The following is a 23,939-nucleotide window of genomic DNA, read 5'->3' as shown; positions in this document are numbered from 1 at the left end:
AGAAAAGTGAAATATTTTGTGGAGCTTTTAGACAGATAATTTTCAGTCAGATCTCTCATTTCCTGAACAATTCACTTAAACTTCATATACCACAGGAAGGTAGAAATGGATAATTGATTTCCTTTCAGAGGTTACTTTTACTTCCAAGAATTTCAGAGGATAGGAATTCAGAACCTGAACTCAGGATCTCTGAAATGGTTGAAAAAATGATGCTATTAGCAAATCTAGAAATACCAATCTCAGGATTACTGTTTAGTTACTCAGGGAAAGAAACACAAAGTTGAAAAGGCAGCTGTAGACTTGAGATTTAGTTTGAGGTTCATAAGCCATTGCATAAGTTTGCTGCTTTGCGGGGACATTCACCATTGCTTCTGTAGGAGAGATCCATTGGAAACCCAAGGGAGGTCAAAGAGTCTGACATCCTCCATTGATGCAAAGAGAGAGTAATGGCAGAAACGGTCTTTTCTTTTAAATCCTATTTTATGAGCAGCTCTTCCTACTCAGTGACCAGTCCTTTTTGATGAACCAACCCCCCAACACCATCACAGGGACAAATAAGGGGTTGTTTAATCAAATTAGGTAACAAATATAAAGTACTTTGCAAACCCTAAAGCACCATGTAAAATGGTAGCTATTAGTATGACAGCACTAAGAAGTATTATTATCTAAAGTTCAAGTTCTTCAGTACTGAACCATACTACATAGAAGTGTATTTATGCCCCACAAAATGGCTCTAGCATAAGCTCTATAGGATGTGTTGTTGTTGAATTGCTTCAGTCATGTCAGACTCTTCATGACCCTATTTGAAATTTTCTTGGCAGAGATACCAGAGTGGTTTGCCATTTTCAGCTCATTTTGTAGATGAGGAACTGAGTCAAACAGGATTAAATAACTTTTAAAAAAAATTTTAATTAAGGCAATAAGGTCAAGTGACTTGCCCAAAGTCACACAGCTAGGTAGTTATTAAATGTCTGAGGCTAGATTTTAATTCAGGTCTTCCTGATACCAGAGCGGGTTCTCTAGCTGTCCCAGATTAAGAGACTTTTTCAGGGTCATCCAGCTAAGTAAAATTTGAGATTGGATTTGAACTCAGGAAGATGTATCCTGAGGTTCAAAATTTTATCCACTGTGCCAACCAACTGTCCTTTATTTATCATAATATTTAAATACATTAAAAATTACACTAAATAGGGGAAAGAGTAATGAATTTTCCCTTATGTTCGGAGTTTTCTTCATTCTAAATTCCCAGTCCCTAGAATTTTGTTCCCTTCCTTTTTTTTTTGGACTGAATATTTAAAATAGCTACTAATACTAAGTTGTAGTGTTTTCTTTTATAGTAGGGGGTGTCGCTAATTACTATATTTCAGACTGGACATACTCCTTAAGTTTGAAGCTTCCAATATAATGAATTGAATCTATATGGCATTTTATCAAATACTATAAACTTGAAATTCTGTCCTTAGAATAAGGGCTACAAATATTAAAAAATTAATAAAAACCATTGCAAGTTCTTGATTAAAGTTTTTAAAATATGAGGGCATACTCATAGGAAGAACAGAAAGAGGCTTTTTAAAAATAAGTGTTTTGTATATACCAAAAAAATGCATGCTTTAGTGGAAAGAGCTCTGGATTTGGAATTAGAGGCCTTGAGTTCCAATCCTGACTTTTGCTACTGACAACTTGTGCCACAGGCAGCAAATCCCTGCCTCCCTGGATTTAAGTGATCTCATCTGTAAAATCAGAGGAGTGAAGCTGGTGATCCATATGATCTCTTCTGGCTCTAAATCTATGATCCTATCATCTGTCATTTTCCCCCAATCTACCCTAAAAGATAAAATACTGTCTTCAGTAGGACCATTCTTTGATTTTTCTCAGTAATATGATTTGGAAAACCAAGAAAGAATAGGGGAGCAATATCACTCACTTTTAAATGATTGACTTGACTCCTCACACTTCAAAGATTTATAATTTTATCAATGCATATTTAATCTAATAACATCTAAAATATTTAACTAATATTTAATAACCTAATATGATATATGTATATTGAATATAATACAGAAAAATCTAATCTAATATGCATAATCTAATACAATAAATAGCAACATAAATATATCATATAGAAATAAATAATTATATATGTATATCTAATCTAATATACAATAATTTCTATATATAATTTATGTATATGTAAACTAATAATCTAATAACATCTAATATATAATCTAGTATATGTGTTTTTAACATAATATACAATAATCTAATATATAATAGTATACAATTATAATATATGTATATCTAATCTAATATTGTCATGACATCTAATAACAAAGAGCACTTCTCTCCCTTTACCTTGGTTAAATAATTTTGTATGTTTCTGTGGTTAGAAAAGAAAAGGTATCACCTGATGGGCAGCCTTCTAGTAATGAACCTCCCTGAATTTACCTAGACCAGACACCAGGGTCATGTGTACTCATACAACCTCATCCCCTCTTTAAACTCCTGCCAGTTCTCACCTGCCAGTCCTTGCATAGTATAATCTTCATCTTCATGCAATGAGAAAACAACAGTGGGACATGAGAAGAAGGTTTTAATATTGGCACCAAAACCCTTGCAACAGTTTAGAATAATTAGGTATACTCTGGTGTTTTTCATAACCCTCATAAACAATTCACTCTGACTGGTGAGACAGCAGGGATAAACAACTGACTTTAGGGACTGCTAAATGAGGTACTGGTCTAATTCAGACATATCACTCAAACTCCCTGATGATACCCTCTCAGGAAATGAGAAATAGTACTGGTTGGTTTTGATGGCTGTAAACATAAACTTCTTAACTAAGTTTAATATGCCCTTCTAAACTCTAAGGTGAAGCTAAATTATCTTGGTAATATACGTAATGAGAATAATTAGATGCAAGAAGAACAAGCCTGTGTGATGTAAAAAATGGGTTCCCAGAGTGTTTTTAAAGATTAGTGAAGCCTGGGAATGTTGTGTGAGAGTCAGAGAATATATTCTTAGCTCTCTGAGCTGGTTCCATTTCTTCCGTACTTCGATTAGTCATTAGTCAGCATGGGGAAAAGGTGAATATTTAGAGAGAAATGAACGGTTATTAAAAAGGGCCAAGAGAGCAAATTTTCAGAGCTAGAACACTCCCAACCAAGCCATTCTGTAAATAAGCAGGCCCACTGGAGTTAGCACACATACCAGCACCTGTACACCACCTGGACATAATTAGCATCCCTAAACTCACAGCAGAGAAAATACTAAAGCAAAAGATGTCAGAAAAGTGAACAGTCTGTCCTCCTGCTCTGTTGTGCACAATTAAAGGAATGGGTTTCCTGTAAGAATTATGTAATGGAGATGACGCAGGATTTCGATAAACAGAACTAGAAAGTCGTTAGGTAGCCATCTGCTTATCTTCTCCAGCACAATGATCGCGTTTGTCTCTCTTGAACTGCATGGCAGGTTTGGTGGTGGAAATGGGGGAAAGGAGTGATGGAATGCAGTCAGGGGAGCTCCTGGTTGGATCAGTTCTAAAAATCATTTAACAGTATGCAAATTGAGCCATTCTACAGCTAGGATTTTCAGCACAGATGCAACTTCCAAATAAGCAGATTTTTGTAATGCTTGAGGAATTGGATGAAAAACGTGGAGCCAGAAATCACATCTCCTTCTTTCAGGGCTGGTAAATTCTCAGTGGAGGAGCGAAATGGAATAAGGAAGTGAGTTGCTGTGACTGTAAACCATTTGCCCTCTAACCACAGGTAAGTTCTCTCAACACTCTCATGTCCTACTCTGAGGAAGGAAGTATAAAGTGATGAATTAGAATTCAAGAAGAGTAAGTTTTACTTTGACATGAGCTGAACAAATCACATGGCCTCTCTCAACCTTAATTTCCCTGTCTTTAAGATGAGGATGACAATTTCTATAGACCCTATATAAGGGTTGGTGTGAGAAGTGAATGTTATAATGTATGAAAAGTATTTTTCCAAACCTTAAATCATTAAATAAATATTCACTATTATGATCCCTTCTTCAACCTTTACTCCTTCCTCAGCTGAATTACAAGCCTCTTTTTAAAAAAAATTATTTTCCCCTCCATTTATACATCATAAACCTTCTGCATGGCTTCACAATTTGAAGCTTTGTGTCTGGCTCCCTGACTAAAAAAATTACATTTTTATCACTAGCCAATATTTTTTCAACAATCATATAAGTTCATAGAAGTTTTTGGTATGAAAAATGATGAAATTGAAGATTGTTCCAAAGAATTCATATGGGGAAATAGAGTTAGGTGTACAGAACATGATGAATGTAAAGGCATAATTGTAACAGTAAATTTAGTAGGGAATGGAAGATCAGAGAAAATGCTGAAAAGTTAGGGAATAGATTCTATTTAATGGAGAAAAAAGTTTCAGCCATGATTTAAGGAAATAAAGGAATGAATCATGACAATCCAATATCACAAACATTTCATCAGGGCACTATGCTAGATACTAAACGTATAAAGACAAAAGTGAAATAATAGTCCTTGACCTCAAGAAGCTTATCTTCTACTCGGGGGAGGGTATATAATATGTACTCATCATATAATATATACCCATATTTTATATATATGTAATATACATACATATTATATACACTATAGATAATATATACGTAAAATAATATGTACATATCATATAATATGACTATCGACAAGATTATTTGAGGTGGGAAAGAACATCAACAACTAGGGGATCAGGAAAATATTCAGTAGTTAGAAGGAAAATGTGCAAGACACTTTCAGGTTCTTTTCATCTCTAGAACTATGTTCCTATGAACCAGACATGTGAAATGTTCTGGGTGAAAGGGATTTGAAAACTTATAAGGCAAAAATAGCTGAAATATAAAGAATGGGCTACAGGGATAATGAGGTTTGTTGATGAATAATTGTAAAGAAAACAAATGAATATACAAACAACATATTGAATGAGGATCTTAGCATCAATATCAATTCAGATCCAATTAATCAATTGGCTAGAACCAATTAACCATCTGTTATGTGTTAAGTACTGGGTCAAGTGTTGGGGTTCTTGTTGACAAATATAAAAAAAATGAAACAGTCCTTATCCTCAGGAGCTTACATTTTATCAAGGAAAACATATATAATGTAAGCATATGCAGATTGTATGAATATACAAATATATGCAATGAAGTACGTAGTTAAATAAAAGGTAGTTAACAAGGGAGGACATTAACAGTAGAGGAGATGAGAAAAGGTTTAATATAGATGATGGTGTGGTAGCTAGGTGGCACACTGAATAGAGGGCTGAGACTAGAGTCAGAAAGTCTCAAGTTCCTGAGTTCAAATCTGGCCTCAGACACTTGCTAGTTGTGTGTTCCTGGGCAAGTCACTTAACTGTCTTTGCCTCAGTTTCCCCATTTATAAAATGGACTGGAAAGGGCTATGACTAACTATTCTGCTATCTCTGTCAAGAAATCCTCATATGGGCTTACAAAATGTCAGATACAATTGAGCAACAATAACAGAAGTTGGCTACTGGAACTGAGTCATGCAATGAAATTATCTTAGAAATGCTATTTTTCCCTATGGAAACAACCTTGAAGTAAGAATGAATAATATTCTTGGTTCATCTTAAGACAATAGTACTGTTACACTTCAGAATTCTATGAAAAGATCTTTGCCTATCTCAGTGGTGATGTAGGAAGGACTAAAGAAAAACTCTGAGATTTCAGAGAAATGACTGCTTCTCTGGAAAAAAGATAATATCTAATTGTAACCTTGGCTTGTGCATATGAGGTAAATTTATGCAACTTCCTCTGACCATCCCCCAAGTCACAGAACTCTTTTCTTGTTCTTGCAGAGACTCCCACTTTGAGTTCTAGGAAAAAGGGAATTAAAGGTATTCTGGTTATTGACTTGCCTGGTTATAATGAGTCCTATAGTCATCCATACTTCTATTCTTGTTTCCCAAACTAGGAAAAGTAACAAAATCCTGGAGGTTTTGTTGCCAGCCCACAATTTGTCTTATAGAGTAACATAAATCAAGATATTTAAAAAAAATAACAATGTGCTTAATATCATTATTTTTCCTTATTAGATTCATTTTTTAAATCTACAGTTTACATGCACATATCATTTTCTTTTGAAATTGCTTTCTGATGTCTGAGATACCTAGTAGTATCAATGTTTGGTATTGCTGACGTTCCCTGAGCCTGGAAAGAAGTAGCAGATTTCAGATTTAGGAAATTTGAATGATAGTGTTGATTACTGAAGAGCTTTGAAAAAACAGAGAGACTGATTAATTGGATGATCATAATGTCTATAAATATATTTTTCCTTCCTCAGACTTGATTTGGCTTTTTCCTGACACCCTGAATCAGTGCTCTCTCGTTCTTCAAATTATATTGTATTTATTAATCTGTGCCAGTGTTATCAATAGACTATTATTTCCTTGAAGGCAGAGATGACTTATTTTTATTGGCCATATCCCCAACACCTATGACAGTGAGCTGAAAAATAGTAGATATTTACTAAATTCAATTCTCTATTTCAAAAGTGAGGCAACTATCCAACTCAGTGAGAGTTATGAATGAGACTAATGAGAAACTGCCTTTGGAGCACTTTGCAATTTTGAGTGAGTGATGGAGGTAAGAATCATGAACTCTAGGACTGGAGAGGCCTCAGAGGTGATCCAAACCAACTGCCTTGCATGAGAAAACTTTTACAGATGACCTTTACAGATGAGAACACCAAGATCTATGGAAGGCAGATGACTTGTCCCAGATCACAGAGGTAGCAAACATTAGAAGTGGTATTTGGATCCTGCTCTTCTGACTCCTTAATCAGTACTCTATCCAGTGGACCATTCTCGATACATGAAGTAAACTAAAGGATTGATTTTGCCTTATTGTTGTTCAAAAAGTATGCTTGTTTTTGTTTGTTTCATTAAAGGTAGTTGCACTTTGGCGTTCAGCTTTGATTTATGCTGGGGTGAGGAGAGGTCATGTGGAAGGGGAGGGAGCTTCGGTTGACTCAGATTTTAAGAACTGACTTCTCTTTGGAGGCCAGTAGAGATGAAGATGATATGTTTGTTTCAATAGATTATTTATTTAAAAAGAAAACCCAAACCACAAAAACCTGCTGCTGGAGACACAGAAGTCGTTGTCTAGGGTGTCCATAGGCATCCCAGGAGAACACCCAGCACAGTCATTCAGCAATAGCACATAGCTGCATGCATGGGGAAAAGAAGCAATTCACTCCCCAAACAACTCCAACAGCTGCTAATCAATCTGGTGCGAGCTGCAGGTTGCCGGACTAAATTACTGTTGAACAGGCAGAAAGAGCACAATTTGTCAGTCAGCATTGAGCTTAAATGAGCAGAGATGCACATAAAGCCTGTAATGTAATTGTAATTAAGAATTATAGGCAGTCAAATTCAGCTGGTTCCTTAAGGTGCCAGTGACCTAGCTTTGAGGAACATATTGTATGTCCAGAACAGAAGAAAACAAGGTCTTTATTACAAAGCCATTTGGGCCCCAAAGAACTCTCCATTTATGAAAGGGACGGAGTATATATAAAGAAGAAAAATAACCTCTATTTCTTTGGTTGCTTTTAAGCAGGTCCCTAATAATTGCTTAATGAAGTTGGAGGAATCGTTTCTGCAAAGACCTCTCAGGTCATTGATCTGAGGCAAAGGAATCAAACTTATGACCTGCAAAACTCTAGAGATCACCCAAACAAGATTAAATTGGATTTGGGAAATATTTAACAAAATAAATAAAAATAAAATATAACATAGATAATGTTGATTTTTAGTTTTCTAAGTCAATAGGTGGCTCACAGGGATATTTCTTTTTGAATTTGATATCACCCCTTTAAGGCATACTTTTTAAATAAGATTTCCAAGTCACTGAGGCTGGGAGTTGTGTTTCTTGGATTTAGAAGGCTTAATTCAGCAAACATTTGTCATGCACCTACTCTATGCTGTTGTGGGGGCAAACCATCTTTGCCCTCAATGAGCTTATATTCTCCTGGGAGGATAAGACATGGTAGGGTGTTGAGTCAATGAAAGATGAAGAGATAGAACACTGACTGATGATGGCAAATCAACAAAAGTTGTCTAAATGAGGTGGTGGTCAAGATTGTTCTTTGGAAGATGCTCATAAAAGACTTGGTAACTCCTTTGAATTTCAAGAACTTTGTTTCTAGAGATTGACTTTCCACTTTTGTTATATCTTGAAGGAAATTCCTTCTTCAGTTTCGACTTACTGCTTTTTGGTATTCATTCTAGAACCCTGTCCAGGTCTGTTCTTTTCACTAGTGTCCTGTGCATTACTATGATTCCAGCTACTAGGATTTCCACTCAAATGACCTTGCATTTGTTTTGTATAACTTTCGCATTTAATTGTGTGTGTAATGGGACCTTGGAGCATGCCCGGATCTCCTAACAAAGAGTCATCTTGATCCTTTGCATTCCCTACCTCACCAGAGAGTAGTCAATAGCCTCCTTTGATTGCCTGTATAGCTGGACCAAGATACAGCGTATTTAAAACTGCTGGTCTGGGACAGTCTCATTCTCTTTCCTATTGGTAAAGAGGGGGAAGATCATACATAGTTCACCACCAGTTCAGGAATCATGAACTGAACCAGGAAGGAGAAATACCTTTCTCCCTTCTCCCTTTTCCACTCCCTCACCCCCCTTTTTCCTTTTACCCCAGGACTCTGAGAAATGGGTCTGGAATGTTTCTATTCTATTTCACTGTTCCCTCTCATTTCAGGCACAAGTTAATCATCTCCATCAAACCTGGGAATTTGATCCATAGTGACCTTAGAGTCAGGATTCTAGGTGGTATATATTGCAGGCAACCAGCCTCTAGGGAATCACTGAGAATCCAGGGTACCAGAGACTTCTAAACCCCAGGGAAGCTTTGGAATTGGAATTTGGGACTGTGCTCTATAAGAACTGAACTAAATTATAAACTGGTATGGAGGTGGGAGGAGAGGTGGTGGCCAAGAATGTATCGGATAGTGACTTTGTATATTTGTGATTATACCTTTGATGCAAATATATGGACCCAAGATCTGCAATTGAAAGTATTCCACAATTGGTGGCTAGAACAGTTGGCCTAGACATCCCCTAATCTTGTAATATAACTGGCTTTTAGGCAGTAGGGTCCAGTGTTACATGTGTATCTCACTATACATTTTGTATACAATTAGATAAACTTATGCTGTAGAATGTAAGCTCCTTGAAGGCAGAATGTTAAATTCCTTGTCTTTTCATCTCTAGTTCCTTGCACAGTGGTGACACATATTAGTGCTTAATAAAAACTTATTGGTTGATTGAATATTAGATCTAGAAGGGAAACTCAAAATTATCTGATCTAATCTCTTAATAGAGTTGTGATTTATTTTTTTATATTAATCATTCCTTTTATGGGTCATTTCTCCCACTCTGTGCTTTTCCTTTGTTCTTCTGTCTGCTTGGGGCTTCATGTTGCCCTCTTGCTAACCAAGGTCCCTCATTCATGCTGTCTTTATCAATGCCCTTTATTCCAAAATTTTCTAACCTTTGTCTTCTTCCTCTTTCAAAATTCCTATTTCTTTAGCTCAGTAGAACTGATCTTTATTAGTTTTTAAAAATAAAATAATTTGATTAAAGAATTCTCATCAGGCCATAGTCATATATAATATATGATGAATATATCTTATAATCTTCTCAAGAATATTTGCATTTTAAAAGAGAACAGCTTGTTAACCTAAATGAATCTGTAGTTTTTAGTTTCAGGTTGTATAACAAAATGTATAATTTCAGACATCAGGTAATTTTGGGTAGAGTGGTCTTCTCAACCATCCTTGAATCACATCATTAGGTTAACCACCAGCTCCACCAATGGATAAGAATAGTTTTGCTGGTGGACCCAGTATCCATTTAGTTTTAGTTTAGGCAATGAACAAGGGCAGCTAGGTGGTGCAGTGGATAGAACATTGGCCCTGAAGTCAAGAGGACCTGAGTTCAAATCTGACCTCAGACACTTGACACTTACTAGCTGTGTGACCTTGGGCAAGTAGCTTTACCCTGATTGCCTTGCATCCTGGTTCATCTCCAGTCATTCTGATTCATATCTGGCCACTGAAACCCAGATGACTCTGGAGGAGAAAGTGAGGCTGGTGACATTGCACAGCATCCCCTCACTCAAATCCAATTCATGTGCTTGTCTGGCATCACTTCCTTGATGTCATGGTCTTCCAGAATAAAGGATGAACAACAAGACGAGTAAAATTGTTCTTTGCTTGTTCAACTCTAATTTAAAATCTCCCTTGGTCTGGAGTCAATTTTCTCATGGTCCTAGTGGCAATGAATATAAAATAGATATTTATAAATCTATATTAAAATGAACAAACGTGTAAGTCTTCCCTCCCTTATTGTAATAAGCTTTCACAAAGTCCTATTTTGATGCCTCATCATAGGTGTGAAGGTGACCCTGTGTTTTCAAAAGTGATACTAATAGATTTTTAAAACTTTGGTTAATTCTACCATGCTGAAAAGTCTTTAAGTACAGCCTGAGAAATAGACTATGTCTGTTTTTCAAGTACCAATCTAGCTAAGTAAGAAGGAGGTGAACTCCTGTAGTCTAGGCATTTGGTAATGGATTATTTGGCGATGGCAGTTCATGAATACAAAATAACCTTGATCCCTTTGGAACCTTCTTCTGTTTCTGTTGTAAGGGGGGGAATTTTAGTGAAAAAAAGGTTAGAAAGAACTAATATCACACGATTTTTAAATTGTCTACAAATTTAAATTTAGCTACTGATAGACTAAAAGTGAGATCCTTGCTCAATGATCAATAATCACATTAGAGGAACTGAATCATATCCAGAACTGTGTGGTTAAAATTTTCAGTGTGAACACTTACATCTCAAAATTCAGCAAATTACAAATTGGTGGTGCAATGGATAGAATACTGGCCCTGGAATCAGGAGGACCTCATTTCAAATCCAGCCCCAGACACTTACTAGTGTGTCACCCTGGACAAGTCATTTAATGCTGTTTATCTAAGTTCCTCATCTGTAAAATGAGCTGGAAAAGATATAACTAACAACTTGATATCTCTGAGAAAAAAACTAATGATCATGAAGAGTTGAATGTGACTGAAATGACTTAATGACAAATTAGGTTTGGCTTTAATTTTGTTGATTGTTTAGATTTAAGAAAATGTTAGAGAGAATATTGATAATACAGATTAAACTTAAAAATAGCATGTGTTTTCAGAGGACTGATTGTTACATTTATTTATACCCCTGATCATATTAATTTTATGCTTTCAACATTAAAACAAATAAAAGACAAGTGACAATTAATTGGAAGATTGACTCACAAGTCCTTCCTGGAGTATCAAAATAAATTTTATCTTATATCTAAAGGCAACTAGAAGTATCATTGCATGGGGCACTTTGTTATCCAATATTGTAGTAGTCAAGATAAATATCTGTCAAACTGTCACCTTAAAAAAATTATAGCTATGTGCTAAAACTGAGGAAGGGAAATTGTGAAATAGAGAAACTCTCTAGGGAATTTCCTAAGACCTCCAGATAAAATCAATCCCCTTACATATGAAGGCCCTCAGAAAAGCTATACCAGATTTGGGTTAGTACCTACTCAAAAACAACGGTCTTAATAATGGGTTTATCTTTACCAGTCAGCTAGCGGACACAGTTTAAAACAAAATCCCCAACATCAAATAATAAATTAAATTACAAAAAAGATCTTCTCAAAGGATATACTTTCCCACAGATTATTACACTGCCAGTGGGTAAGGTCAGATGTACAGAAAACAGTAGTGAATAGAGAATATACATAGAGGGCACATGTGTAGGCAACATGGGTATGGCCATGAATGAAAGGTTTGGACCAGGAAGCATCTCTGGAAAGTACATTTATCAGAATTCATTGTAGTTGGGGCAGAGATGAATAGACAAGGAAGACATATATATTGGGACATGTGGGGTCAGGGCATAGATGTAGCTGGGGTAATTCATAGCTCTGATGCTGCAGAGTGGTTGAAGTTCTCTGGTGATATCAACTTGCTTTCTGCAACTTTTGCCGGAATATTGAATCTCTATTCTCCCCTGGGATTCATCCTAGGATTCTCTGTTGACTTTATATATCGACTGTGAGTTCGCCAACTCCCTGTTGTCTTATGCTCTTCAGAACTATTATTTGCTCTCTGTTCCCATTTGCTAAGGAATGGAATCTAAAAAACTTCTCCCTGTCTATAGAAAACTGATAATATTTTAGTCTATAGCTGAACCCATGAATCTTCACATTCAGTCAAAGAACTAAGAGAAGTAGAATGATCCAGGGTGGGATTAAGTATATATATTTTTACTGTTATTGCCTGGTTTGAACTTGAGGTCCATAGATCCTTACAGCTATCAGACTTAGCTTTTCAGAGAGCTGATTGTTAAATTTTAGTCATAAGCCTTTGGTGATGGCAGTCCATGAATACAAAATAATCCTGAGTCTGTTGGAGCCTTCTTACATTTCTGCTGGGATGGGGGCAGATTAGTGAAAAAAAGACAGAAAGAACTTATATCACATAATTTTTCAATTGTCTGCAAATTTAAACTTAGCTGTTGATACTCTAAAAGTGGGATCCTTGCTCAATGACCAATAAATAATCACAGTAGAGGAACTGAATCATATCCCCAACTGTATTTTTTCAGGCTTTTGAGAGTCAATTGTTAAAAACCTTCAATGTGAGTACTTACATCTCAAAAATCAGTGACTTATAAATTGATGGTGCTCTTTTAATCATAAGCCTTTGGTCCCTAAGATAAAATTTAAGGAATTTGTCTAAAATTCCTTATAGAATGGATGTTGAATTACAATTGAAACTCACTTCTAAGATCTTTGTCATGCAAATGAAATGAGGTGAAACAGAAAGAATATATATTCTTGCCTTTAACATATGTATGTAAATCTTTATGCATATACATATTTTTGTGTATATGTGTGTCTGTGTGTGTGTGTATCAGCAACAAAATTCCTGACTTTTGTGGCATATATTATTTTAGATAAAACTTTCCTCATCTCCCTACTAGCATAAACTTTTGTTCTTGGTGTTGACCACATGAAATTATAAAGAATATAAAATCATACTATGATTATAATTTATTTTTTAACTTTAAAAAAGGAATTTGATTAAGTAATCAAAATGTCACCTTATATGAATTATCCCCAAAACACTTTCTCCCAAGTATATGTCAAAATCAGATAATATTCTTTGAAAGTTATTACATTAAAGATAACTTATTCATGTTCCTTATTTTGAATATCAAATGAGGTATAAAACAGGGAGGCTTAAGCTTGTAAATGGTTTTTGCCACTGTCATGGGGAGGTTTAAAACAGAATCCAAGTTGAAGAGAGATAGCCTGGAGATCAGGGGTTTTTAACCTTTTTGATACTGTGAACCCTATAGAGCCTTTCTCAGAATAATTTTCAAAATTCATAATTGTAGGAAATGCTAAATTTAAATAGTAGGCTAGTAAAAATTAAAAAAAAATTCCCATTTAAGTTTTCAAATCTCCTAATATCTATCTTGATAGATTGTGGATTCCAGGTTGATCCTCACTATAGATGTGCAGCTTTTACTTATTATTACTTTCAGATGATATTGTGGTGATTGTGTCAAGTCCTAGAACTATACACAGACTTTTTAATCAGTTTAGTAATGATTCAAAAAGCTACCTAACTACTCATACTGAAAAACCCATGTAGATTGAAGAAGAACCATTATCCAGACTATGATGTGCAGTTGTGATAAATATCTTGGACAGCCATTGCAAAATGGACAATGAATTCTGAGTCCTGAATTGATAGAGTGCACTAGATTTCTTCTGAGAAGTAACAAAATCCTCTTAATGACCTCAAGAGTCTTCCTGAAACAAGAGCCCATTTTTTTTATAAATAATGCTCTATTCCTCCCTCCCTCCTTCTTTCCTTGCTCTTTTCCTTCCTACCTTCCTACCTACCCTCTTTCCTTCCTTCCTCCCTCCCTTCCTTTCTTTTGTTCTTTCTTCTTGGTTTGCTAATTTCTTTCTTTCCCCTAGTTACAAGCACAGTGGACACTTATTAGGTCTAATCCCACTACTATTCAGCATGTAAGTTTTATCCTGCTGCATTATCTTGATCTGTGTTAGCTTGTCTCTCTTTAGCAGCCTAATGGTCTTTGTTCTTAGGGGCTCACTGTATTGGTGTTAGACTTAGTGAGGACACCATATCATTTTTAACTCTATTGCAACTCAGAACTCCTGCACTCAAGAGATCCATTAGCTTCAGCCTGCCCCCCGCCCAGAACAGGGGCCATACATATGTGCTAACTTACACAGCTAATAATTCAATATTCTTCTGGTGAGGCTATAAAGTTGCTAGTCATAGAATTGAAGTTGAGCATCATCCATGGAGAGGTGCACACTGGGCATGAGTAGTCTGTGACACAATATAAATGATATGATACAAAGGATGTTATCACAGAAATGTAAATTTAGAAAAGGAGGTTAGGGGCTGAGAATGGGTTGTGGGTGAATAGCCTCTGTGTTCCTTTGATATTTATGAAATGTGAAGAGGACATCAAGAAAGACCACAACATATGGGTAGATCTCATGAGGCAAGGGTTTGGGAGAAATTAGATGAAAGTCACAAAGGATGAGCAAGCATATAATGGTTGTGATATGTCTCTTTGGAAGGGATATCCACATTGATGAAATGCAGATCCACTGGAACCCTGGAGTGCTATATTTACTAGAGGTAATGGAGACTGATTCCCCACTCTGCACCTATCTATTTGTTCACACATTTACATAGTGGAATATAGCAAAGTCTAATGCAAATGCAATCTGAACACCCAGATTTGAATTTGTGGAGAATATACCAAAATTAGGTCTAGTTCTGTACCATATAAGAAACTGCTATATAGTGCTAGTAATGTTTTGATCTCATACTTGGAATGTAGACTATAATGATATCAATCTATGAAAATCAAATGAAATCTTATGGGAGTCAGTTAGGACCAATGAATAAAATTATATAAAACAATTTCATACTTGACATTTACTGAGAGGGGCTTAACTTTTTCTACATATTTTATTCTGTTCTGCTGGTATTATTTATTCATGTCTCTTTCCCCATTTGGTCCACAATTTATCTTTTGGGAGCCCAGAATTAAACTGTAAAAATGTATATATGTTAGACACTGTTTTATGTTCCATCAATGGAGAAGTCATCAAAATCTCTAGCAGACTGAGATCCAGCCCATTACAGGGGTGATTTAGCTGAAATAAAATGTAATGTTTAACTCAGGGAAGCTGGAAAAAATGAGATTTAGGAATATGGAATTGAATAATAAGATGCTTAAATGACAATGTGGTTTCTTTGTGAAGTTCCAGTTGAAATAGTATTAGGACCTCAGGATTATGAATGACTAGGGACAAATGAGATTCAAAATAACAAAGGAGGGTAAGATGAGTTCCATCTTCTGATGGTCATAGATAGTCCCTCTTACATGGATAGAATTAAATATGATAACCTAATTATTGTACGTCACAGCTTTTCATTTCTCCTTCATCTTGTGTGGTAAGAAAAGAGAAATGTGTAAGAAATTAAAAAATCAGCAACACTGAACAGATTAGGTTGTTGAAATGGTAGACTTATCTCCCAAATCCCTTTGATATAGACCTTCACCCACAGATGCTTCCTAGACAGGGTGAAAATATACCAGAATCTTCTTAGGGTAAGAAAATTAATTAGAGATGATACTACACAGTGAAATAAAAGAAAGATGGAAAGCAGCAGCCAGACTCTAATGGATTGTACTGATCAATTTTGATTTCAGAGAAAAGATGATGAAACATACTTGCTTACTCTTGGATTAAAGAGTAAAGAGGTGTGTGTGTGTGTGTGTGTGTGTGTGTGTGTGTGTGTGCGCACGCGCATATGTACACATGTGGGTGTGGGTTGCACAGGAAGGTGTGGATATGGAAGAAGAATGTCTCATAGACTATCAGATATAATAATTTTGTTGATTGTTTTTGCTTCATTATTTTCCTTTATTACACAATATGGTCCAATGTGGACATTGAAGGAGGAAATCACTGTGGTGTTTAAAAAAACAGGTCACAATAAAACTATAAAGTGAGAAACAAGAAATGCAGTTAAGTTCATTAGTGTTAAGTGTGTAGACATCTGGTATCAGAAGACCAAAGATGAAATAGATATGACAACTATTCTTTTGAAGGGTAAAGCAGAGACTGATTGAAATTCCATTAAAATCAGTAAATCTTTTACCTCCCCCTGGTTACAGGAGTTTGGGAAGATTTTATTTCCAAAAAGATTATTTTGTTATATTTGGAGCTCTCAAATACACCCTGGGGTTTCTGGGATTAAATTTTCAGACAGTTACTATATTGGAGATATATCCTATATCACTACAGAATTACCTAGTATTGGTTAGGTGGAGTGCCTAGCCAAAGGTTTGGACACAATGGATTCAAGTGGATGAACAACACAGATATAAGGTAAAGGAAGAGGTTGGTCTACCACCTCAGATGATGTAGTTGCACTTGATGAGGTAATTCATAATCAAATGATGTGATACTGCAGCTAGTATATGCTTTTCTTTTTGGTTTATTTATTTTATGTTATTACAATAATCTTGTTGTGAGAGTAAACATATCCCCACCCCGAGAAAGATGAGAAACATCAAGAATAATGAGAGAGAGAGAGAGAGAGAGAGAGAGAGAGAGAGAGAGAGAGAGAGAGAGAGAAGTGTACTTCAGTCTGTGTTCAGATTCCAATGACTCTGTCTCTAGGATGAGTTGCCTTCTTTATCATAAGTCCACCAGAGAAGTTGCTTCAATATTTTTCCCAAAGTTGCTATTACTAGCTTTATTTCCCTCTACTCTATTCCTCCCCAATCTCATTTATTCCATTCTCTCTCTCCTTTCATCCTCTCCTTGTTCAGAAATGTGTTGTATCTGAGTACCCTTTCCCACAATCTCCCCTCTCTTCTATCACCTATTTCCACCCCCCCTTCCCTCCCATTCCCCCTTATCCCATCCCTTTCCTCTCATTTTTCTCTAGGCTAAGATAGATTTATATACCCTATTAAGTGTGTATGTTATTTCCTTTCTGAGCCATTTCTGATGAGAATGAAGGCTCACTCATTCCCCCCCCCGCCTTCCCCCTTTCCACTCCATTAAAAAAAAAAGCTTTTTCTTGACTCATGTGAAATATCTTAGTTCCTTCTTCCTCTCCCTTCTCTTCCTCCCAGTACTTCCCTTTATCACCCATTGACTCCATCCTTTTACTATATTATACCATTATATTCGGCTCCTTCCTGTGCCCTGTCTATATATACTCTTTCTAACAGCTCTTATAAATGAGAAAGTTCATATGAGTTATCAATATCTTCTTCCCATGCAGGAATACAAACAGTTCAATATCATTAAGTTCCTCTTAGTCCTTCTTGTCCATCCCCTCTATGGTTCACTGGAGTCCTGTACTTGAAGATCATATTTTCTGTTCAGCTCTGGTTGTTACAGTAGGAAAGTTTGAAAGTCCTCTGTTTCATTGAAAGTCCATGTTTTCCCCTGAAAGAGGATGTTCAGTTTTGCTGGGTAGTTGATTCTCGGTCATAAACCAAGATCTTCTGCCTTCTGGAATATCATATTCCAATCCCTACAAACCTTTAATGTAGATGCTGCCGGATCCTATGTAATCCTATGGAGCCATGGTAGTTGAATTGTTTGTTTCTGGCAGCATTTAGTATTTTCTCTTTGCCTTGGGAGTTTTGGAATTTGACTATAATATTACTGGAAGTTTTTCTTTTGGGATCTCTTTCAGGAAGTGACTGGTGAATTCCTTCAATTTCTATTTTACCCTCTGCTTCTAGGACCTCAGGGTAATTTTGCTGTATTATTTCTTGAAAAAATGAAGTCTAGGCTCTTTTCCTGGTCAAGACTTTCAGGTAGCCCAATAATTTTTAAATTATTTCTTCTGGATCTGTTTTCAAGGTTGGTTGTTTTTCCAATGAGATATTTCACATTTTCTTCCAATTTTTTTTGGTACAGTTTTATTTCTTCCTGAGTTCTTACAAAGTTATTGGCTTCCTTTAGTTCCATTCTTCATTTGAAGGAATCATTTTCTTCAGAGAGCTTTTTTATTTCCTTTTCCAGATGGCCAATTCTGCTTTTTAAGGCATTCTTCTCCTCATTTGCCTTTTATGTTGCTTTTTCCCATTTGGCCTAAACTGGTTTTTAACATATTATTGCTATTTCTGTTTTTTGCATGGCAATGGGGTTATGTGACTTACCCAAGATCACATAGCTAAGTAATTAAGTGTCTGAGACTGGATTTGAACTCAGGTACTCCTGAATCCAGAGCTGGTGCTCTATCCATTGTGCCAGCTAGCTGCCCCCAACATATTGTTGTCTTCAGTATTTTTTTTTGTATTTCTTTCAAAAAGCTGTTGACTTGGTTTTCATGATTTATCTGCATTGCTCTCATTTCTCCTCCCAACTCTTCCTCTACCTCCCTTAATTACTTTTCAAAGTTTTTTTTGAGCTCATCCAAAGCCTGAGCCCATTTTCTACTTCTCTTGGAGGTTTTGGATACAGAAGCTTTGATTTTGTCATCATCTGAGTATGTATTTTGGTCCTCCATGGGACCAAAGTAATTTCCTATGGTCATATTCTTCTTTTTTCTGTTATTTGCTCATTTACCACACTTCCAAGACTTTGGGGGTATGGGGGATAATCCACAGGGACCTTAATTCCTCCAAGGTCTTATGAGAGGTTCTGACTGCTCTTTTTTTTCCAAGGCAATGGGGAGTTAAGTCACAGAGCTAGGCAATTACTAAGTGTCTGAGACTGGATTTGAACTCAGGTCCTCCTGACTCCAGGGCCAGTGCTGTATTCACTGTGCCACCTAGCTGCCCTTCCAACTGCTCTCTTGCCTGTGCTGTGGGATGTGGATGACCTCAGGCCTTGCCCTCTTCCCTGGAGCTGTGAGGAGGATTCCTGCTTGGCTCTGGTGGTATGGGAGCCCAAATGGCAACCTATATTTGTGTGTGGGCATACAGTAGAGTCCTGCTCCAGGAAGAGCAGAGAGACTACTGAAATCTCCCCCAACCCCATTACTGTCTGTGGGCTGGGTGCTCTGGAAGTGCTGGGTGACTCCACTGATTCTTGCTGCAGGTTCTCACTGCAGTGCTGCTCTGAGGCTGGCACTCCACTCTGGTGCAGCAGAGTTCTCTGGTGCAGCAGAGTTCTCTCACCACCCCTTCCAGCTGTCCCTGGTGATCCCTGGGCCAAGAGGTCTGGAAACTGCCCTCTCTGTCACAGACCCAGGCACCCAGCCTGACTGTGTTGCAGCTGGGGCTCTTTGCAATCCCCGGTCCTGGTGAAACAGACCTTTCCTGTGATTTTCTTGGACTGGGAAATTGTATCACTCAGTCTTTATGTGGGTTCTACCCCCCTCTAAATTTTTGCTAGAGTCATAATTTGATGGCTTTTGGAGTTTTTGGGGGGAACAGGTCTCTGGGAATTCCTGCCTTCATGCCGCCATCTTGGCTCCACCCCATAACTAGTATATGCTAAATGCATGATGAGATTCAATCATTTCACATATGATCCTTTTTTTTCTGTTCTTTGTACATGGAAATGGTTGTGTTTGTTGATGTTTGGAAAATTCAGATGAATAAAAAGTAAGTATTAAAAATAGATTTTAGTAAGAACTCAGTACTGCATGGATGACAAGGAGCTGCATGATATCACTTAAATGCTTTCAAATTTCCTTCCCTCTTATGTGATAACCTGGTCAGTTTTCTTTTCTGATCATATATTTCAATCAATCAATCAATCAATTCAGAAGCATTTATTAAGATGCTAAGGATATGACTTCAAAAATGAATGTATTCTTATGCCAAAGGAGATTATACTTTGCTAGAAGCTTCAACATGTATAAATATATACAAATAGATAAATATACACAACATGTATAAATAGGCAAATAGACAAAAATATACACAATTGTGGGTGAGTGCATCAATAGCTGGGAAATCAATGATGTCCTCTTGAAGGAGATGACCTTATGAGTTGAACCTTGATAGAAGGTAGGCATTCCAACTAGGAAGGTGATATCTTTTATTCCAATTCTTTGTGGGCAAATGTTTGATGATGCAACTTTCCTACCACCATCATGAATCTCTTCCTTGCCTTTTGTAACTTCTGTAATTTTGATTCTTTGGAGAATGTAGAGTTCTCTGCCTTATAGCCATATTCATGAAAATAGCTGATTATTATGCAACCTCCTATCTGTCACATAACACTGGGATTTATAGAATTGCTCTCATACTATTTTCAAATTTGTTGATTGTTTTTCTAAAAAGTGACAAAGAAAAGGAATAGAAATTAGTTCTCTTTAGTTGATTAGTCTCATAGCAACATGTGTATACTTGGAAGAGTCAGGTCAGTGAAGCTGAGAAAAAAAGGCAGTGGTTAGAGAAAAAACTGAATAGAAACTGACTTGAAAGAAGAAAACTCACAAATGCAAGTGAGAAATGTTTTGACAGTAATGAGAGTTATGCTGGAGTACCAAGGGGTGAATCGACCCTTAAATTGTGTTCATTAAGTATTGTGTGTCTCTTTGAGGTTTATTAAGACCCTGGAGAAGGAAATGAACAAATTTCAGCATTGAGAAATAAAGATGCTTGTTTAGGATTGCAGCATATCTCCCCTGAGTTTTTTAAAATGCTATTTTGGAGAATTTTTTTTTTTTTGGCATTTTGATGTGCTGCAATCACAAATCCAGTCACAGCACAGTACTTCCATTAGAGAAAAAAATGTTTTTGTTTTTTTCCCCCTCTAAGCAGAAAAATATATTGAAGGGAGATTTACATCAACTTTCAAGAACTCATTGGTGAAGTGAAAAGTTGGGTAAGGAGATTAAGATAATGTTTATTACTCAGAAAGGGGAACAGTTTGACTGCCATGTCCTCCCAGAATTCAGTCTCTGATCTTCACGTGGTCTCAGGAGCTCAACAACAATGACCATGCCTTCAGAGAGACTTGGAAGGGAGGAGACCTCACACGAACATAATATATTTTTTGCGGAAAAATGGAATTTTTTTTCCCAGAGGATAAACTCCAAGGTACATAAAATCATTGCCCAGACAGTCTGGAATTGAAAGTCTTGTGAGATCTTAGGAAAATTCAGAATATTGTGGCAAAACATATCCTTAGAATTTCAGGGCAATTTGGATGAGGTACAACTCTGGCCTGCTTCTTAATTTCTATCTTTGTCTACACATTGATTAGGTGCTTTCTGTGTACATAATCTTGTGCTGGACACTGTGTTTTAAAGGAAACTTAATAACAACAACTCCCATTTATAAAATGTTTTAAAGTTTACAAAATGTGGACCCCAAACAGCCCTGTGGGATAACTAGATGGTGCATGAATAAAATACTGACCTGGAGTCAGGAAGACCTGAGTTCAAATGTGACTTCAGATACTTTCTAGCTGTGTGATCTTGGACAAGTCACTTAATCTCTGTCTGCCTCAGTTTCTTTATTTGTAAAATGAGGATAATAATCACACCTACCTCTCAGGGTTGTTGTGAGGTTCAAATGAGATAATAATGGTAAATCACTTAGCCCATTCACCAGCACATAGTAATCATTACATAAATGTTAGTAATTATAATTAGGTACTTTTATCCATTTTATAGACATTAAGATTATTAAGTACTACTTATTTGTTTTTTGTTTTTTAGATTTTTCAAGGCAATGGTGTTAAGTGGCTTGCCCAAGGCCACACAGCTAGGTAATTATTAAGTGTCTGAGGCTGGATTTGAACTCAGGTACTCCTGACTCCAAGGCCAGTGCTCTATCCACTGTGCCACCTAGCTGCCCTTAAGTACTACTTATCTGAAACATAGTAAGGAACAACTAGGCAAATTAACTATAGTCATGACCTTTATTACAATGGTTAGGGGAAACATTTAGAAAAATTGGGCCAAGAAATGGAAAACTTAAAGATATTACTCAAATTATTCCCAACAAATGATCTTTTTGTGATTTTAGAACTTTTGCTATAAATGTAAAATCAATTATAACAATGAAGGTTTATTTTTCTAAGAGAAAACCTTAAGGGAAAAGTGAGTTTAGTTAGTGGACACACTGAATTTCTGCAGTAGTTTTTCTCTGATCTTTAGCAAGTCTCTTCATGTTTTGTTTTGTTTTGTTTTGTTTTTACCAAGCATTATTTGATTTTTGAATGGATCTGTGTTCTCATTGATGTGGTTTCCCTCTCCAGTAGTTCAGCTCCCAACTCATCCACAAGTTCAAGACAAATCCTGAATATTTCTTGTTCAGATCCTCCCATTCTCCTTTGGAGATCTATCCATTGGAATGAAGGCCCTCCTCTAGGTCTTTTATAATTCCATGGACATGAAGGCAGAACCTGGACTATCCATCTATAAAACCATACTCTCACTTCTGACTGATCAACTTCTTTTTCTGGTTATATATTTCTTTAATGATCATTATTTACTTCACTTTGTGCACGTACATCTCTGTTGGTAATTTTCTGAAGTCTAATTATCCCCACTCTGAGTGTCTTTCCATTGTTCTTTATATCATCACAATGACTCTTTGCTATTAGTATCACTGAATTTTTTTTTGTCTAGCTCTATGACTTCATTAAATTCCTTATGAAGAAACTGCCTCTACCAATGGAGATTTTCAGCTGTTCTATACCTAAAAGTCTTAGAGATTTTTCCTGAAAAAGAAGCAGAATGTTGTTATTCTGCAAGCTATACACAAATTCTTTCAATTATTTAATTCATTAAGTAATTGATTAGCAAGTGATTACAACATATATTTTATTCACTGAAATCAGATCTAACTTTTTCTATCAGTTCTCAATCTCATGGTCATGGTAGTAAGTTTGCATCCCTAGGATTACTTTGGGCTCAGCAGGTAGGTTAGAAAATGTTAAGTTGGAATATAATGATTGCTGATCTCTGCATGGACCACAGGCCACATGACTCTTTTTTTTCCTACTGCTCCAAACTTAAGAAAGGAAATTTTTTTCAAGGACAATGAAAATAAAAACTCAAAGTGGTTGGAAATTGAATACTTTCACGTGTTTCCTTTTTCTCCCATGGCTTCAACTGCCACTAGTTTATTCCTAGGGGGATCTTAGAAACATTAATTACCTTCATGATTTGATGCATACATTCTTTCATTTGATAGCTTGAATTTCCTCCATTGAAAACTGTTTCATTTGACCATATGACCATTTTGTTCTTATTCTCACATACTGCATCAATTACTTATGTAACTTGGTTATCAGGTAAATATTAAGAAACATTTACTGCAAAGATTTTTCCCCAAATAACTATTTCTCTTCTAATTCTATTTGCATTGATTTAAGTTATCTAAGACATCATCAATTGCAATCAGAATAGTTCATTTATTCTCTCCCTCTATTTCTTTGTTAGATAAGAATTCTTCTCCTAGTCATTAGACTTGGGCAAGTCACTTAACCTTGATTGCCTTGCATCCAGAGTGATCTCCAGTTGTCCTGATTCATATCTGATCACTGAATCCAGATGACTCTGGAGGAGAAAGTGAGGCTGGTGACTTAGCACAGCACCCCCCTCTCTCCAATCTAATTCATGTGCTTGTCATGCACCACCTTCCTGATGTCATGGTCTTCTTCTAGAATGAAGGACAAAGCATTAATCCATTCTTCTCTATTTTAAAACACTGATGTGATTGTTATGTTTAGACCACACATTTATTTGGAATTTACTGTGGCATATAGTATATGATATTGATCAGAACATATATTTTTTTGCCAAAC

At 36.3% G+C, this 23,939-nt stretch overlaps 1 long non-coding RNA gene across 1 annotated transcript in view; it reads left to right on the top strand.

Annotated features, from left to right (window-relative positions):
• Positions 1–2,941: 2,941 nt before the first annotated feature.
• Positions 2,942–23,939, top strand: part of LOC141502336 (uncharacterized) — a 40,143-nt gene continuing 19,145 nt past the window's right edge. Inside the window, exon 1 of the long non-coding RNA XR_012472494.1 lies at positions 2,942–3,767. This is a non-coding gene — a long non-coding RNA (uncharacterized LOC141502336). The remainder of the gene's footprint in view (positions 3,768–23,939) is intronic.

Source organism: Macrotis lagotis, chromosome X (assembly GCF_037893015.1).
Source record: "Macrotis lagotis isolate mMagLag1 chromosome X, bilby.v1.9.chrom.fasta, whole genome shotgun sequence".
Taxonomy (NCBI): domain Eukaryota; kingdom Metazoa; phylum Chordata; class Mammalia; order Peramelemorphia; family Peramelidae; genus Macrotis; species Macrotis lagotis.
The sequence above is the reverse complement of the archived record's forward strand: the minus strand, read 5'-3'. Positions and strand labels throughout refer to the sequence as shown.